The 12,662-nt window shown below is 45.7% G+C and overlaps 1 pseudogene; it reads right to left on the minus strand.

The window, feature by feature from the left end:
• The window catches only part of LOC143794232 (uncharacterized), a 37,765-nt pseudogene extending 25,317 nt beyond the window's left edge, over positions 1 to 12,448 (minus strand).
• Positions 12,449 to 12,662: the final 214 nt, after the last annotated feature.

Below are 12,662 nucleotides of genomic sequence, written 5' to 3' on the forward strand. Positions count from 1 at the left end.
ACCCGGAGCAGGCGCGGTCCCGTTACGTTCGTTCTGATTGCCAAGCCTCTGTCAGGATCCCACCCCTGACAGAGACCCTACTGTATCTTCCCCCCACAACACCCTCTGCCACAAGGTGTTGCCTGGTTCCAACCCAGTCAGCTTTCTGATCTAACTTCCTGCCTGACCCCCAGTTTACCCACTATGGTGGGGAGTGGCCTAGTGAATAGAACCCTTAGCTCCCCCCGGAGGCCCGACTGTGAAATGTATTGGTGTCTGTGATACCTGATCCGATGAACTCCTTCAGTGCCATCAGACGTACCATAGCTCCCCATAGTGGCGGAGCCACAGTACTGCAACGACCAGGACTCTGGGGCGCTGCACTCCCCCCTGGTTAAACACAGTACTCCGGGACTGAGAAGAAAACAACAATACAAGTTAGCAAAAAGACATAGTTTTGTTGAGTGCAATAACAATAAGCATATTTGAACAGAGCTTCCCTTTATGGGAGGTGAGGACACTTGAACGTTACAAACATGGTTAAATATCATAGCAACATGCTATAAATAGCTTTTCTTACCCAACCGGGTATTCTACTAAGTGCAAAATTATTGAACAATAATTTAACATTGCCTTTAAGGACATACACTCTGTATCCACTAAAGACCTTCTTATAATCACATTATAAGGCAATTTAACTTTTTCATTCCCCTTCTTTAAATCTGCAGGACCGCCTGTCCTAACGGCACCAGACCTACTGCCTCTCCCTTCTATGCAGGACCGCCCCGTTCAGCCCGGGCCTACTGCCTTTTCAACTACTATACACGGTATAGAACATAACATTACTTTCAGTTTAAGAGCACTGAGCCATCTCTACATGACTCCTTTGAGGACTCAGGGTTTACCTTCTATCCCACTATCTATCAACATTATCTAAAACAGTTTCTTTTATTGAACATTAAGCTTTCTCATTATCTTTCTCACTAACATGCATGCTGGACACCACGTCTACCCCTACGGGCCCACTGCATCCTTCTTTTATCTTTTACTTTTTCTTTTCAGAGAACATCATCAACATTTCTTTACAATTAACTGGTTGGATACATAAAACTTTCTCATATAAACATTATCATCACTTTCTTTCATCAGACATTATTGCTATCTATCTTAAAGCAATATCACCATTCAAGTGCAACAGATGAACATCCCCTTTAAGAGAGGAACAAGTCTCTACGAGGTAGCATAGCTTCTCAAGCTACCAGTCCGTACTCAGCAAAGGTTCCAGTGTGGTATCTTCACAAAGAGTCCTTCTTTAAGTAAAACCAGTAGGGAGCACCTTTAATAAGGTGCAAACTATATACAAAAAGTTCGTATCATGCACTGTTCATGATTTCAGCAGTTCTTTTCAACTAAAAACTTGTGCAAAAACTTTGGAAAAACAACCAAAAAAAACCCAAAACAATAGGGATCCCGGGTCAACAGAAGGATCCCCTTAAGAGTTAACCCTGGACGGGTTCAGCAGCAAAATCAGTAAACGAACGACAGTTAAGAAACTATGTACATATTAATAAAGCAGTTATGCTTACTCGTTTTTCAGGGAAGAAGGTGGTTTCCTTCCGGGCCTCACCAGACCAACGGGTCGTGCCGCCGATCCAGGGAGCGGTTCTGGTCCCAGCAACGACAGGATCCCTCGCCGCGATGCTCTTTTCCCTGAGGATCCGGCACGCCCCCAAGGTACATGGTGGGTCCGGGTTTCCCGCTGCTCCGCAAGGTCAGGCTCCGTTGCCTTTTCGGCGGGAGGCTCATCTTCAGACGTTGCAGCGGCGGCCTGAAGTGCGACGCACCGCTGGACACCCCGCTCCATCCAGCCAGCGTCGCCTGTTGCCCTCCTCCATCTGGTGTAAGTTACGGCATCACCGGGCTCCAGGTCGCGAGCAAACCTTCCTGCGCAGGGCTCGACCTCCTCTCGATCCACGCGGACCTGTAGCGGCTCCCCGATCTCCTGTATAACCCCTCTTCCATGTCGGGGGTTGAAGGAGACCACTACACCCCAGTGGGACGATGGGACCTCCGCGACGGTGGTCAGATCAATCTGGGCTGCCGGTTGTGGTCGGTTTCGCCATGCAGCCACCAAGCGCCGCAGGTGTTCGGCTTCTGGCACAATCTTCAGGCCTGATGTCTGCAGCGCACCTTCAGCCGCGGCCGGGTTGGAAGGAGCAGGGGACACCGGAGTCAAACGGACCTCCGTGGGCTGGCCCAGCCGAGCGAGCATGCGGGCATCAGCCTCCAAGCGGCGTGCTATCTGGCGGGCCTCGGCTGCAGCTACACACTCCTCAGACGGTGGCAAGGGGGGTCGGCCCATCGGTGACTCCGTGAGGGTCAGTCCCCGCAACGTCGGCGCATCCGGGGCTGTGTCAAGTGTCGCAGCCTCTGGCTGGATCGGGTCAGTCCCACGCGGTGCTCCCGGTGTCGCCATCTTTTCTCCTTCTCCAATGTCTTCTTCCCGCGGTCTCTTTCGTGGGTGGCCCCGTCTCCATGGTCTCCACCCTCCAAACAGGATCAGGAGGCGGACCTCAGCTGTTGACGGACACGTCCTCAGGACACAGAAATATTTAGACTGGGCGGCCATGGCTGTTCGCGCTCTCCAGCTTGCCTACGCCCACTCCACGCCCCTCTTTTTTTCCTGCGCTCTCCTCAGCGCTGTAATGGCGGCGGTTTTGGCGGGACTTCTGGCGGCAAGTGGCAATACACAGTCTTTGCAATAAGTCATAGTCCAAGCACAATAAATCACAGTTCCAAGGCACACATGACCTGATTCTTCAGGCTTAAGTAGATCCTGTTCGTGATGCCAAATTTGCAGCGCCCTCACTGCCGCAGGGCCGAGGGGTACCCGGTACCGGGCCTCTGAGTCTCTGCTCTGGGGTTGTCACGGCGGCTAGGCCCCGGTCCGTGACCCTGCCGTGGGGCGCACAGTGAAGGATGTGACAGATGTAGGTGGTGGTGCTGCTGTGGTGGTGCGGTGCAGTAAATAACGAGGACACCAGGTTGCAGTCTCTTTACCTCTTTACTGAAGATCTCTGGGTCCTCAGTCCGGAATCCGGATTACCAGGCTGCGCAAGTCCGGCCGGTCCAATGGCACCTCCAGAGTTCTCTTAGCAGGTGGAAATCTGTGCCTTCCTGCTAGCGCTATGTGTTGTGGTCCTTCCCTGCTGTGCTTACAGAAAGTACCCCACAACTGTTGTGTCTGTTTCTTAAGTTCCCTCACAACTCGATTAGATGATGTTCTGCTAATCCTCCGTCCCTCCCTGGTGTTCTGGTTGGGACGGCACCCGTTTGACGGGTAGGCTCGGAGCTCTTCCGGGACCCTAGAGTCGCCCCTCTCCACAAGTTGCCCCCCAAGACTGCATAGGTGATTAAAGTTAGACAGCCCGCCTTAGACTGACTGTCCTGCCGCTGTTTGGAGTATTGCTTGAAGCTGAATGTTATGATACTCCCTCGGCGTTCCGGCCACCGGTAGTGCGCCTCAGTAGGATGTTGCTTCGGTCTTACAGCACGACTCCTACTGGTATTTCTCCTTTTGCGTGATCTCGTTTCTCACTCAGCACAATCTATCTCGCTTCTAATCCTTCCTTGGGCACCGCCGCTACCCGGAGCAGGCGCGGTCCCATTACGTTCGTTCTGATTGCCAAGCCTCTGTCAGGATCCCACCCCTGACAGAGACCCTACTGTATCTTCCCCCCACAACACCCTCTGCCACAAGGTGTTGCCTGGTTCCAACCCAGTCAGCTTTCTGATCTAACTTCCTGCCTGACCCCCAGTTTACCCACTATGGTGGGGAGTGGCCTAGTGAATAGAACCCTTAGCTCCCCCCGGAGGCCCGACTGTGAAATGTATTGGTGTCTGTGATACCTGATCCGATGAACTCCTTCAGTGCCATCAGACGCACCATAGCTCCCCATAGTGGCGGAGCCACAGTACTGCAACGACCAGGACTCTGGGGCGCTGCATATACACAGTGCTTGATTTTAATTTTAATTTTTGTTATATGTATATTCATGCTTTTAGGCAATATGCAAGAGTTTCTTCTGAATGCTTATTTACGAACACCACATTTTTGAGCCTTTGTCTTTATTATTCACAATTTTACCATTATGCTTATATTAAAGGGAACCTATCACCCCGTTTTTTAAAGATTAGATAAAAATAGTGTGAAATAGGGGCAGAGCTGGGCTTTACATTAGTGCCTCTTTGGTGCCTTTACACTCCCGTTAGGCTGCCGAAATACCTTAGTGAAGTGTCCGTTTTGTCCTGTCACTCAAGCTGGTCAGGTCGGATGGGCGTGGTCACAGCGCTGTTTGTCCCCCAGGATCCTGCTCATCATTACGTTGGTGGCGTAGTGGTGTGCGCATGTCCAGCAGATGAATCCACTGCCCAGGAGATGAATAACGGTGCGGTCTTCGCTATTCAGCCGTTTACCGGTGGGCGCGGCCATCTTTCCTGTGCAGATGGAGCGCTCTGCTTCCCGGGGCTTCAGGAAAATGGCCGCCGCGATCTCCATCTGCGCACGCGCGGAATCCCGCGGCCATTTTCCTGAAGCCCCGGGCAGCAGAGCGCTCCATCTGCGCAGGCGCGGCCACAGGAAATATCCATGTATACCCACCACTTGTTTTTTCTGTGGTTTCTCACTTTTAACCCCTTTCTGCCATTGGATGTACTATCCCGTCCATGTGACCTGGGACTTAATTCCCATGGACAGGATAGTACATCATAGGCGATCAGCCGCGCTCACGGGGGAAGCGCGGCCGATCGCAGTCGGGTGTCAGCTGATTATCACACGGACCGCTCCCGACACTTTAACCCCCGGAACAGTGCGATCAAACATGATCGCAGCGTTTCGGTGGCATAAGGAAGCATCACGCAGGGAGGGGGCTCCCTGCGTGCTTCCCTGAGACCCTCAGAACAATGCGATGTGATCGCGTTGTTCCGAACGTCTCCTCCCTGCAGGCCACCAGATCTAAAATGGCCGCGGGAGTCCTTCCGGGTCCTGCAGGGAGGCGGCATGTCAGTGCCTGCTGAGAGCCTCCTGCACTGCCTAGTAAAGTGACAGATCGCTGATCTGACACAGTGCTGTGCAAAGTGTTAGATCAGCGATCTGCCACTATACAGTGATGTCCCACCCTGGGACAATGTAAAAAAGTTAAAAAAAAAAATATTACACTGTGTAAAAATATATATATATAAAAAAAATCCTAAATAAAGAAAAAAAAATGATGTTCCAATAAATACATTTCTTTATGTAAATAAAAAAAACTATTAAAGTACACATATTTAGTATCGCCACGTCCATAACGACCCAACCTATAAAACTGTCCCACTAGTTAACCCCTTCAGTGAACAGCGTAAAAAATAAAAATAAAAATCGAGGCAAAAAACAATGCTTTATCATCATAAAGCCAAACAAAAAGTGGAATAACATGCGATCAAAAAGACGGATATAAATAAACATGGTATCGCTGAAAACATCATCTTGTCCTGCAAAAAAACGAGCCCCATACAGCGTCATCAGCGAAAAAATGAAAAAGTTATGGCAGTCAGAATAAAGCGATGCAAAAATAATTATTTTTTTTATATAAAATAGTTTTTATTGTATAAAAGCGCCAAAACATAAAAAAATATAAATGAGGTATCGCTGTAATCGTACTGACCAGAATAATAAAACTGCTTTATCAATTTTACCACACACGAAATGGTATAAGCGCCCCCCTCAAAAGAAACTCATGAATTGCTGGTTTTTGTTCATTCTGCCTAACAAAAATCGGAATAAAAAGTGATCAAAAAATGTCATGTGCCCGAAAATGGTACCAATAAAAACGACAACTCGTCCCGTAAAAACAAGACCTCACATGACTCTGTGGACCAAAATATGGAAAAATTATAGCTCTCAAAATGTGGTGACGCAAAAACTATTTTTTTTGCGATAAAAAAGCATCTTTTAGTGTGTAACAGCTGCCAAACATAAAAACCTACTATAAAAACTTGCTATAAATAGTAAATCAAACCCACCTTTATCACCGCCTTAGTTAGGGAAAAATAACAAAATAATTTTTATTTATTTACATTTTCGCATAAGGGTTAGGGATAGGGTTGGGGCTAAAGTTAGGGTTAGGGTTGGGGCTAAAGTTAGGGTTGGGGCTAAAGTTAGGGTTAGGTTTGGGGCTAAAGTTAGGGTTGGGGCTAAAGTTAGGATTGGGTTGGGGCTAGAGTTGGGGTTAGGGTTTGGATTATATTTATGGTTGGGTTTTGAACAGCTGACATGTGCCCGCAATAGGGGAGAGCAGAAATGCGATCCACCCATGCCTATTAGCTAGATAAATGCAGCTGTCAAACTCTGACAGCTGCATTTAACAAGCGCTTCCAGCCATCTGGCCGGAAATGCGCGCACCGGTGACCCCCATTATCGGGGGTCATCTGTGCGTTGGCATGACAACCAGAGGTCTCCTGAAGAACTCTATGGATGTTGATGCCAGATTTCTATGAGCGTCACCCTGTGGTCGGCGCTCATAGCAATGCTGCAATTATACTACATAGGGGCGAGCATCGCCTCTCTGTAGCAGAGGCAATCGAGTTGTGGCAGCTTCTAGCCTCCCATGGAGGCTATTGAAGCATGTGAAAAATAAAAAATAAATGTTTTTAAAAATATTTAAAAAATAAAAAAAAGTATAAAAGTTTAAGGCTATGTGCACATGTTGCGGATTAGGCTTCGGAATTTTTGTTGCGGATTCTGCATCTCCTGGCAGAAAACGCAGGTGCGGATTTGACTCGTTTTTTGTGCGGATTTGCTGCGGATTTACTGTGGATTTTTTAACGGATTTACTGCCTTTTTTTTACCCTGCGGAGGTCTATAACGGAATGGGTACAAAAACGCTGCAGATCCGCAAAAAAGAAGTGACATGCTACTTCTTTTAATCCGCAGAGTTTCCGCACTGAATTTTCCGCACCATTAGCACAGCATTTTTATTTTCCTATTGATTTACATTGTACTGTAAATCACTTGCAGATCTGCACCGCAAAAAAAACGCTGCGGATTCGCAGGAAATCCACAATGTGTGCACATACCCTAAATCATCCCCCTTTCACCCCATTCAAAATAAAACAATAAAAAAAAAATCAAACCTACACACATTTGGTATCGTCGTGTTCATAATCGCCCGATCTATTAATAAAAAAAGGATTAACCTGATCGCTAAACGGCGTAGGGAGAAAAAAAGTCAAAACACCAGAATTACCGTGACATTGCATTAAAATGCAATAACAGGCAATCAAAAGAACGTATCTGCACCAAAATGGCATCTTTAAAATGTCAGCTTGGCGTGCAAAAAATAAGCACTAACCCATCCCAAAATCACGAAAAATGGAGAAGCTACAGGTAACAGAAAATTGCACAATTAATTTTTTCTTTAGCAAAGTTTTGAATTTTTTCTCACCACTTAGACTAAAAAGAACCTAGACATGTTTAGTGTCTATGAACTCGTAATGACCTTGAGAATCATTATGGCAGGTCAGTTTTAGCATTTAGTGAACCTAGCAAAACAGCCAAACAAAAAACAAGTGTGGAATTGCACTTTTTTTGCGATTTCACGGCACTTGGAATTTTTTTCATGCTTTCTAGTACACGACATGTTAAAACCAATGGTGTCTTTCAAAAGCACAACTGGTCCCGCAAAAAATAAGCCCTCACATGGCCATATTGACGGAAAAATAAAAAAGTTATGGCTATGGGAATAGGGGATCGAAAAACGAAAACGTAAAACCGAAAAAAGCTCTGTGGGTTAAGGGGTTAAATCACAGCTTTCGGGTATCTTGGCATGCTTTCCACCAGTCTTTCACACTGCTTTTGGGTGACCTTATGCCACTCTTGGTACAAAAATTTAAGCAGTTCTTCTTTGTTTGATACCTTGTGACTGTCCATCTTTCTCTTGATTACATTCCAGAGGTTTTCAGTGGGGTTCAGGTCTGGAGATTGGGCTGGCCATGACAGAGATTTGATGTGGTGGTCTCTTCACCACACCTTGATTGACCTAACTGTGTGGCATGGCGCATTGTCCAGCTGGAAAAACCAGTCCTCATAGTTGGGGAACATTGCCTGAGCAGAAGGAATCAACTGCTTTTCCAGGATAACCTTGTATGCGGCTTGATTCATACATCCTTCGCAAAGATTAACCTGTCCAATTCCAGCCTTGCTGAAGCATCCCCAGATCATCACCGATCCTCCACAAAATTTCACACTGGGTGCAAGACACTGTGGCTTGTACGCCTCTTCAGGTCTCCATTAAACTATTAGACAACCAGGTGTTGGGCAAAGCTGAAAATTAGACTCATCAGAGAAGATTACCTTACTCCAGTCCTCTATGGTTCAATCCTTATGGTCTTTGGCAAACTTCAGCCTGGCTCTACTTTGCTTCTCATTGATGAAATGCTTTTTTCTAGCTTTACATGCCTTGAGTCCTGCCTCTAGGAGCCTGTGATGAACAGTTCTTGCTGTGCACTTCACCCCAGCTGTCATTTGCCATTCCTTTTGTAGGTCACTTGATGTCATCCTGCGGTTGATGAGTGACATTTGAATACGATGAGTCATCTTGGTCAGTAGAGATTCAGTTTTGCCCTCTTCCGGTCTGTAGCTTTGTTGTCCCCAATGTCTGCTGCTTGAGCTTGTTGTAATGGACTGCCGTCTTAGAAATTTTAAGGATGGAGGCAACATGATGCTCACTGTGTCCCTCTGATAGTAAAGCCAGAATTGAGCCCTTCTTTTCCTCACTCAAAACTTTTCTTTTCAACTTCTTTGGCATGGTTCAAAGTTATTTTTTCATTCCTTACTTTTGGGATATTCTTAAAATCGAGGAAAACACTGGCGCTCCAAACAGTTCCTAGTGGAGGGATAAGTGCTTATTGTAGAATGCTGCTGGCAATTACAACAGGTTCTGTGTGGACCTGTTAAATGTATGTTACTGATAGAAAATGGAATTCACCTGCGCTGTCTACAAAGAATGAGCAATACGGAATAGATCATGAAATGAAAGGAAATATAAATTCAAAGACACTATTTGGTACCATGGGTAATAACATGTGGATCCTGTTTGGGTTGTAGTGGGGTCTTTAAAAAATAAAAGAATAGATGTGCGTTCTTTATAATAATTATATTTGTAAATGAAGCAAGATGGTGAGATACATATGTGTGGATATAAATTTTTACTCACTTGGGTGATTTGTGACAATGCACATTCACAGTTATTGTCGTGATATCTGGGAATGGTTGTTCCCCTGGGATCTGACGGTTTCCCCTGCTTGAACAAATTAATAACCTTATTTGAGGTATAATTTTGTACATATATATGGTGTAGATCCGATGATCCTTATTGTACTTACTGGTGATGTAGTAGGAAATATGGATAATATGAAATTTTACAAGAGTAGGGTCTTGATGGCTGTGAGTGGTTTGATTGCCGGCAGCTGGCAAATGATGCTACAATCAAAGTCTGTGTTTCATACGTTCAGGCTTGAATGGAGCCTACCCTGATAGATTGGTTATATTAATGTGCTGACCTCGTGTGCCCCGGCCGGATGCAACGCCGAGGTGGCGGTCGGGGTGGGCGGAGCTATAGGTGACGTCACCAAGCTACGGAGCTAAGAGAGGCAGGTGCGCTGAGGGCAGTGTAACGTCCTTTTCTGCTCCTAAAAATCTAAATTTTAATTTTATTATTTTGTAAATCCACCTTGGCTTTCAACAATGTCTGAATCCTTCTGGCCATGCACTCAATCAGATTGAAGCATGTTTCAACCAACATCTGATCCAAGGTCTCTTCTACACATTACCAAATTTGGTGCATACTGGTTGACTCACTTGGGTATGTATACAGCTTTTTCTTCAACTCTACACACAAGTGTTCAATTGGGTTGAGGTCTGTGGACTGTGGAAGCCAAACCAGCACATCTACTTCATTGTCATTGAACCATTTCTTTGACAATCCCGACATATGCTTCTGTTTGTTGTCCCGCTGGAACATTATGTCTTCTTTTTCATACCCATAGTACTCTGGTGTATGAAGTAAGTCGTCTGGTAGGATACTCACATATAGCTCAGCACGGAGACCACCATCAACCCTGGTCAAGTATCCAATGGCTTTGGCTGTGAAATAACCCCACATCATCAGGCTTCCTCTACCGAACATGACAATTCCTTCAATTTCTCAATCCGTTAGCCCCTTTTTCCTTTGTTTCTTCCAGACCCATTTGCACCTATCAGAACTCCTATTTATAATGTCACTGGTGATCACTGTATTACCTGTACACTGACACTATATACAGAGCTTCTGTGTATAATATCACTGGTGATCACTACTACATGTACACTGACACTGTATACTAAGTACAGAGCTCCTGTGTATAATGGCACTTACGGTGATATTGGTATTGTGTTTTTTTATTAATGCTCAGCTTTGTAGTATTCAGTCACTGTGGTGGTAATATGTGGTCTGGTCACGGTGTGGCAGTATTTGTTCCTTGTATGTGATATTATTTGGTCATGGTGATGGTAATATGTGGTCTGGTCATGGTGTGGCGGTATTTGTTCCTTGTATGCGGTATTGTTTGGCCACTGTCATGGTAATATGTGGTCTGGCCATGGTGTTGGGGTATTTGTCCTGGTGTAACACACACATCAATAAAAACACCAGTAGTTCCTGATTCACTTGTTTGATTCTAAAAGCACAACAATGGTGGATAAAAGGAATCTAAAGAATATCAATTACCGTAATTCAATATCAGAAGGCTAATTTGACAGCGGCCATAACATTAGAAAGATACTGCTGACACAGAATCCCATCCGTATAGCCATATAGTTTGTTACGGCTAGTGGAACGCACCAAATAATTAGAGAGAAGGTATGAGGTGCGTTCGCAGCCCGGGGTCCACCGTGCAGAGATGGAACCTGCTGCTGAGTAGTGACGGACTAAATGGCGGTACAATATGGATACACACACGGGTTAACTTGACCATGTATGAAGGAAGCGAACCCTGTTGCATCACAGGGCCGTGGTACCGCACCTAGAGCGCAAGCAAGGAATCACAGAACTCTATCCCAGGACACAGAATTAGAGTTCGTGAAGACCTCTTGCGCTCGACACCACAATTGGGGTACCAGAGTAACTGAGAAAGTAACTTAAATAAACAAGAGTGCGTGCTGTGCCACTCTGGCGGACGCCACTAACCATCCAGACTTGGGTCAGGAAAGCGCTCTAATAGCGCACGGCACCACACTGGTGGTCACAGCAATTAGAATCTGTTTTGTGTGTTATTGTGCTGATAGCTCAGCCGGGCGCTAGATAGCAGACATCCACCTTACGTGAGCAGTCATACACAAGGGAGGGGATTAAAGAATGACTTGCACACATCAACACACACGATTTCAAATGTACACTGGTGCATGGCCTCTCGGCCATGCGAACCTTTTATAGCGGCAGTGCTACAAGACCTTCCAGATGGACCAATAGGAGCCGCAACAGGACCTGAGCATGTGACCCCCGACCTCAAATGGGAGGTCATCCCGTGGGCATGCTCAGTATGAGAAAAGCAGGACAGTCCCAGAAAGACCTGCTCGCTGCTGATCACTGCTGGCTACAAAGACAGACCCTGGAAGAGCAGTAGTAACCAGTCGTCCAGTATCAGCCGACGCTGGGACCGACGTCTCTGCTGAGCAGGCTCCACTGTGGCTGGAGAAGAATGGGAGACCGCAGCGGAAATGGTTCGAGATTCCCCCTGTGTAGAGGTGGGAACTTGACACCTAACATAGTGTTTCTTAAATACATGGGATTAGAAGGTTAAGAGTGCTCTAAGGTAAGGAAATATGGAAAAACCTCACCATGGTTTCAGTCAAGACAGGAGAGGAAAACCATCCTCTGAATCACCATCTGGCAGAGTCCGAACCTGGCCCTAGTGTGCCCTAGATGACCCTAATCCCCAGTGACTCCCGCTCTTACAAGGACAGTCCACAACTCACCCTAATGTGTACATGCCCAACTCTTTTGTCCCTTGTTGGGTTTTCAGGGGAGGACATATGCACACTAAATAACAATATTAGGGTGAGTTGTGAACTCTTAACGGTCTAATTCCATGTATTTAGGAAACACTAAATGGTCATACATACAGGATTCTGTGTCAGCAGTACCAATCTAATGTTATGACCACTGTCATATTAACTTTAAGGCATTGTATTAATTGATGCTCTTTAGATTCATTTTATCCACCATTGTGGTCCTTTTAGAATCAAACCAGTGAATAAGGGACTACCGATGTTTTTATTGATATGCGTGTTACTTTGATAATTTTAGATCTATACTTATTAAAAGTTAGGTTTAAATATTGATACTCACCTTGCTGTTACAACCACACTGAGAGCAAACACAAGCATGGCCATGCGTACAATAAAAACTGTAATGTGCTGGGGATTTCACTAAATGTAGTGTGCTTTTCTCATTTTTTCTCTACACATTTTGTTTGTAGTGAAAAATATGTACAAATAAAATGACAGTAATATAACGCTTGCTGGTAGAGAAAAACATGCAGTAATTGGGGCCAATATTATATTGACTGTGAAAGAGTTTAAAAAAGTATGAGAATGCTTTATCATT

Source organism: Ranitomeya variabilis, chromosome 1 (genome assembly GCF_051348905.1).
Source record: "Ranitomeya variabilis isolate aRanVar5 chromosome 1, aRanVar5.hap1, whole genome shotgun sequence".
Taxonomy (NCBI): domain Eukaryota; kingdom Metazoa; phylum Chordata; class Amphibia; order Anura; family Dendrobatidae; genus Ranitomeya; species Ranitomeya variabilis.